Source organism: Canis lupus, chromosome 12 (genome assembly GCF_011100685.1).
Source record: "Canis lupus familiaris isolate Mischka breed German Shepherd chromosome 12, alternate assembly UU_Cfam_GSD_1.0, whole genome shotgun sequence".
In the NCBI taxonomy this organism is placed as follows: domain Eukaryota; kingdom Metazoa; phylum Chordata; class Mammalia; order Carnivora; family Canidae; genus Canis; species Canis lupus.
In genome coordinates this window covers 69,339,269-69,346,486 of record NC_049233.1, presented here as the reverse complement: position 1 = coordinate 69,346,486, position 7,218 = coordinate 69,339,269, and positions in this window count along the sequence as shown.

The following is a 7,218-nucleotide window of genomic DNA, read 5'->3' as shown; positions in this document are numbered from 1 at the left end:
TTATTCCATGCTCCGGGTAAGGGAGGGGTGTTCATTAAATTTTGTGCCTACGTTATTATTCCCAATTTTTTCCCAGCTCTCCATGCTACTGTTAATTCTACAGAGTCCCATCTTCTTCCTCAGAGAACTCCTCCAGGAGGACCTCCAGCCTTCTCCCGAGTGCTAGCCTTCGAGGCTGCTAGAAGCCAGTCATGCAAGTTCTTCTATCTTTTCAATGCTTTCTGGTGTAGAAATTGTTTCCTAAGTCATTCTTTCTTAGTCGACACAATTATTTTGTTAACATGCATCCTCAGATTTCTGAAGAAAGAGTCTTTGGCGTATTAATTTTCTTAATTTTGTAGTGGCTACACTTTTTATAGTGGCCACTACACTTCAATGGTATTCTGGCTACATTTAGGATTCTCGGTAGGAAATGATGTGTCTTCATTCTTTAGAGGCATCAATCCTTCTACTTTCTATTACTATAATGTGAATGAAAATCTTAGACCAGTCTGATTGTCATTCCTTTGTAGCTTAACCACCTTTTCCTTCCTAAAATTTTCTAAATATCTTATTTTTATCCTTGATGTTCTAAAATTTCATATTGGTATGTCTCTGTATGGGTCTTTGGCAGTTTATCAGACTCAGTAGTACACAGGCCCTTTTGGATATATTTCTTTTCACTCTGAGAAACATCTTTGCGTGGTTTCTTTCGTAGTTTCTTTTCTCAGTTTTCTTTATTCTCCTTTTATTTTACTCTTACTATTCAGATACTAGACCTTGGACTGAGATTTTATGTCTTTTACATTTTGTTTCATTTCTGTACTACATTCTAGTTGACTTCCCAAATGTTATCCTCCATTTCTTTTTTTTTCCCAATTTTAGCAAGCAAATTTTTAAATTACCAATAGCTCATCCTGTTCTCCAAAAGTCCTTTTTCATAGTAACTTGTTCTTTTTTTGTGGATATAAAATCTTCTTAAATCTTTCCATTTAGGAGAGTACTAAACAGGGTACGTGTATATTAGTGCCAACCAAGAAAAAAAAAATCCTGAAAATTTAAGCAAACAGGCATTTATTTGGGCAATTCAAATTTATTATTTGGGAGACACATAATCAGGTAGAAACTTGACTCATGTTCCCAAGACAAAGAAGGGACAGAGTTTTGAAGACAAAAGACGGGGAGTACAGTACTCATTTAGGTCCTCTGTCCAAAACAGGGAATAAAACTAAGTTAACAAAAAAACAAAAAACAAAAACAACTAAGTTAACTGGGCTTGATTGGGTTAATATGCAAATGGGGGATTGATACTTGTCAAATCTCAGTGAGAGAGAGAAAAATTCTAGCCATTCAGTTTCATGGTAAGGTGGAAGTTATACCCAAGCTGAGAACTTGCAGCTGCCACAAAGTTCATAGTTTCTTCTATGAGGATGGGCATAAATTCCTCCTCCTTTATGGTCTCCTGACCTTATTTTAAAAGAGACTGTGAGGGCGCGTGAGTGATTCAGTCCACTAACCAAAGGACTCTTGGTTTCAGCTCAGGTCATTATCCCAGTGTTGTGGGATCGAGCTCCACAGTGGACACCAGTTCAGCAGGGGAGTCTGCGTATCTCCCTCTCTTTCTGCCTCTCCCCTCCCTACCCCCAATTAAACACACACTCTCTCTTTCTCTCTCTCTCAAAAAACTAAATAAGCCTTTTTTAAAAAGAAAGATTCTTTCAGCTGGGCTTGCACATTCCATTTTGAAATCTCCTTTTATGTTAGTTTGTTGTTTTAAGTTCTTTTCCACAGCTTGAATTTTCTTTTTCTACTGGGATCCATTTTTTTCCAACCATTTTTTTTTCATGACCCTGCCTCAAGGCCAGTACTGATTGTTCTATGGGTGGGGCATCTGACCAAAACTGGATCAATGAGGAGTCCCTTTTCCTCATTTCGCCAAAGATTTTTTTTCTTTGTTTATTATTTGTTTTAGATTAAAGAAAATGAGTTAGTGTAATATTTCTCTACTGGCTCTGGCCAAAAGGGGCAACAGTTAGATGTTGTCATTGTTCATATTTCAATTGTGTGACTAAAGCCAGTTTTTGGAGACAGAAAAAGAAGTGTGGAGCCAAAGAGCAAGGACATATGGAAATGAATGGCAGAGAACATCCAAGCATTATTTGAGATCTTCATCAGATCCTCCTTTCTTACCATGCTGCTGTTTTTTACCTCTGGGTTCTGTGAGATACCCAAGCTAGCCCATAATATATTTTCCTTCACATAATCAAGCTTGTGCTGAGTTTGTGTTATTTGCAATCCAATGAGTCCTGATTAAAACAACAGTATGTCAACTATCACTTGTCTCAGTCTCAACTTTAGAGTTTCTTAATACACTAGAATATCTTGTTAAAAATGCCTAAATGAAGAAGGAAAGAAGCTTGAAAATGGCAAAGGAAATATATATGACTTTTTCCTAAATGCGGAACATGAGATTGTTAAAGCAAATTTTCAGAAAGTTACCACCCCTTCCAAGATGATAGAAAAATTATAAGTAAGTTATAGGTGAGCACATGTTGGAGTTCCATATTTGGTATAATTCTAAGCTAATAAAACCTCAGTTTTTAGCTTCCAATATTATACAAGAATGATGTGCGCTTAAAATGGACAGAATTTTGCTAGGAAAAAAAAATCCAAAGTCTATTTCATTAAGTCTTAAGAAACTCATAAATAATAGTTCTCCATGTTGACCACTTGTTTTTTTAAAAATGTGATTCATTGCCTTTTTTCAAAAAAACTGTGTTTGTCAGATACCTACAAGAGCAGAGGAAAGGCATTCTCTAGTTGCTGTGGCAACAGCAGAATGAGTAAAGCAACATGAAAGTTAAATACTTAAGCTTCATCAAGAGCCAAAAGAGTGGAGGAGGAGGGGTGTTTCATTTGTATTCTGATGCACATACCAGCTAAGTGATGATTTCTGTGAACATTTTGGCTCCTTCAGGATACCTATTTATGGACCTCATCAGTTACTATAAGAAAAAACCCAAGAGGAAACCCTACGGCTTCAGTGTTTACTAGCTAAAACCAGATTAAATCTATGTTTATGTCTATATCTGCCTCTCTATCTATCTACCTCTCTCTCTCTCTCTTTCTCTCTCTATCATTTATCTTTTTTTAATTTTTCTCCATATTCATACAGGAAAAGACACACTAGCTATACATTAACAACCCCTCTGTGCCTGTGTTTCCTCTGGTGTATCTAGTTTTAGAGATAAAATAACACCTACTTCATAGGGTTGTTATAAATATTAAATTTGTTAACAGACATAAAGCACTTAGAATGAGTGTCTGTGACATAGTAATTGCTGTGTATTGACTGTTTTATCAGTGGCAAATCAGACCATAGCCATTGTGAATTATCAAAAAATATGAGTAAAGAATACAAGGATAGAAGGAGAGTTGGCAGCAAGTAGCCTGACCGTGAGAAGACACTGCTGACTACTGGAAGGTTCTGGGGGTTACTGTGCATTCATCCAACAAATATATATATGAAACACATGTTACAGCAACAATACTACGCCGTGCTGTAGAGGAGGTATGAGGATGAATGTGACATGGTTCAAATATCCTTTAGGAACAGAGTAAGAAAAAAGTTGGAAACATAAAAGAAAATAGGTGATAAGTGACATAAATGAGGAGGCAGGAATACTTAACAGGAAGAACGCAGGTGAAAAGCGTAGCCTCGAACAGAAGAATAGACGTCTAATCACTGGCTTCCAGACAAAAGGCAGTAAGGATAAGAATAGGCTTAGCCAAATTTGTAGATTGGCTGGATACACCAAAAAATGGAAATGAGATCCCACCTGATGGGCTTAATTTTCTGATTTATGCTTGTCAGATGAGTAAGTTATCTACAGGGGGACAAGTGGGAGAGGGTCTTGCGGAAATTTGAAGACATTTATGGTAAAAGTTTGAAATAGACTTTGAAGGGAGTGGGAGGGGAAAGTTGAACCAGGAGAAATAAAAATGCTGAGGAGCCCTGGGGATCCAGGTGATGTGAAGATCTTGATTTTACAGGGACACCATTCAGCAGACTTATGTAATATTCCCAGCAGTCTTCTACTGATTGGATGGAGGAAAGATAAGGTGGATCATCACACTGAGCCAGGGTTGGGAATTTGCCCGGTACCAGGAAAGGCTAACAATAATACTTTTTTTAAAGATTTTATTTATTTATTTGAAGGAGAGAGAGAGAGAGAGAGAGACAGTGCGGGGGGGCAGTGCGGGGAGGAAGGGGCAGGTTACTGGCTGAGCAGGGAGACAGACACAGGGCTCGATCCCAGGACCCTGAGGTCGTGACCCGAGATGAAGGCAGACACAACCTACTGGGCCACCACCCAGGCGCCCAGGCGTCCTAACAATAATGCTTACATCAAATTTGCCATATGCCAAACATTAAATACTAGATGCTTTACCCCTTAATCTTGTCTCCAGATATTTACTCCCTCCTAGGTAAGGGGCTCATTGACCTGTGACCCACACTGCTTCCCGTAAATAGGTGGCTTTCTTAGCACATCCATTGGGATGTGAGAAGTGGCAGTGTGCCAGCTCTGAGCAGAAGCTCCAAAGGGAGTCCTGACTCAGCTGGAGCACTTGCTCATTTCCCATCTCTCATTAGGGTTGGTTCCTTCAGGCTGAGCCCCACAATGAAAAGGCACATGGAACAGATCCATGGCAGCTGACCCACAGCTGCTAATGTGTAGCTTGCACACATTTTTTTTTTTAAGATTTTTATTTATTTATCCATGAGAGACAGAGAGAGAGAGAGAGAGAGAGAGAGAGAGGCAGAGGAGAAGCAGGCTCCATGCAGGGACCCCGACATGGGACTCGATCCCGGGTCTCCAGGATCACACCCTGGGCTGAAGGCAGCCCTAAACCACTGGGCCACCCGGGCTGCCCTTTCTTTTTTTTTTTTTTTTTTTTTTTTTTTAAGTTGGAAAATGCAAGGAGATGCATTCTCACCCAGCACCTCCAGAAAGGAACACACTGCTGACCTGTTTATTTTAGCCCATGCCAGACCTCTAACCTACAAAACTGAGATATTACATTTGTGAGGTCCGAAGGTGCTAGGTTTATGGTAATCGATTACAGCAGCAACAGAAACACACACACACAATGTTTTTAAGAAGCCACTGAGACTTGAAAGGGGAGAAGTCATTTATTACCCAACTATTACCTGCACCTACTAGCCATCCTTATTTTGCATCCGGCCTCACCAACAAACTGAAATATGGGGGTACTTTTTGACTGCAGGCCAATAAACCCTTTGGGCACTTATGGAACATGATAGAAGGTATAACTGAGACCAACCAGGCTTAGTGTTTTGGAGAAGAGAGCCTGACACCACTTAGGAGACTGTTTCCATTCACTGAACAACAGATGTGGGGGGTGAGGGAAGGCGGGGGGTCCTGGACTCTGGCACCAGCAGAACAATGGAGAGAAGAAAAGAAATCAGAATGACTATAAGAACAGTTTCGATATATTTCAGAACAAAAAATGTAATCAATTTAAGATATTCTCAGAGTACAAGTTGTAGCAAGAGGATATTTTAAAAAATATGATTCGGTCTCTTGCCCAATTAAAGTTAAAGCTGTGCCATTACGTCTCAGTCATGAAATTTATAGTTCTCGAGTTATTTTGAATTCAGCTCTCTACCGATGTTTTCACCAACTCATTAATTCTTACTCTTCCAGGAGAACTGTAGCCCTAGAGAAGCTGGGAGAAAAACTAGGTAGACAAGGAAGAGAAAATCACCTGTTTTCTCCTAAATTCAAATTAATCCAGTAAAAAGCTGATTTCATACCAGGGAATCAGAGAATTGGAGCCCTTTGTAGGGCATGGAGGGGGGTCCAAACTGCATGTTTTGAGAAAACATGGCCTTTTAGCCTGAAACCAGCCTGGATGGCGGTGCTGGGAGAATGTGGGACTCAGAGGGAGCCTAAAAACTGAAAGTGGGAAGGAAGGGAAGCACAGCACCTTCTCATAGTCTGGGCCTTGAGGCTCAGTGTTTTACAGGAAGGGTTACAAATGCCCAGATGCAGTCAGCTTCAAGCATGCATGCTAAGTAATTCCAATATTAAATAAAAACCTGATTACAACCTAAGGATTCTCTTTATACTGTTCTATCACTTGGAACACCCCCCCCCCCATATTCATGTCGCTCCACAGCACCCAACAGTAAGAACCTCCCCAAGCAGCCCCCGACTCTAGTCTCCTAACTCCCCTCCCTGCTACAGCTTTCTCTTCTCCTGGAGCTCTCTCAGTCTGGCATATTATATTTTTACTTGTCATTTGTGATTTGCTCCTCGAGAATATCAGCTCTGTGAGGTCAGGAACTTGGTTTTGTTCACTGCTGTATTCCCAACATCCAGAACATCATTGGGCATTCATTGGGCACTTAGCAAATATCTATCAAATGAATGAATAAAAGTATCCATAAACCAAAATCCAAAAACCTGAGAATCAAAAAAAAAAAAAAAAAAAAAAAACCCTGAGAATCATTCTGGAGAAAAATATCTTATCCCATAGTAAAGACAAACACAAAAAAAGAACAGAACAAAAAAAAAAAAGTGAATTCCTGTGTGAGGGTCACTATGGGGGATGTAAGGAATCTAAAATGTATTTTTTAGTGAAAGGGAATAGAGGGGAAAGGAGAAAAAAATGAGTGGGAAATATCAGAAAGGGAGACAGAACATGAGAGACTCCCAACTCTGGGACACGAACTAGGAGTGGTGGAAGGGGAGGTGGGCGGGGGGTGGGGGTGACTGGGTGGCGGGCTCTGAAGGGGGCACTTGACAGGATGAGCACTGGGTGTTATTCTATATGTTGGCAAACTGAACTCCAATAAAAAATAAAATTATAAAAAAATAAAAAATAAAAAAAATAAAATGTTTTTTTTAATTCCAACTCCAGTAATAAGTCTCATAATTTGGGGTCTACTTTTGAGTCTACCTTTTTTTTTATATGTAAACTTCTCTAATTAGTTTTTGTGTGCATTTATTTTGTTTTAGCCGATTCAGACTGAGACCAATCTTTCTCGTGTTCTCCATCATGCCTTGAACCCTTATTCTGTAGAAAGCCTGTTTTAAAACATGAAGGTTAAAGCAAAATGCTCCTTTCTCTTCTGTATTATCTTCCCTTGTTAGTAGAATTATAAGAATTTTCTGAATTCTGCAAAGAATTGTTTTTATTTTGAAATAAGTA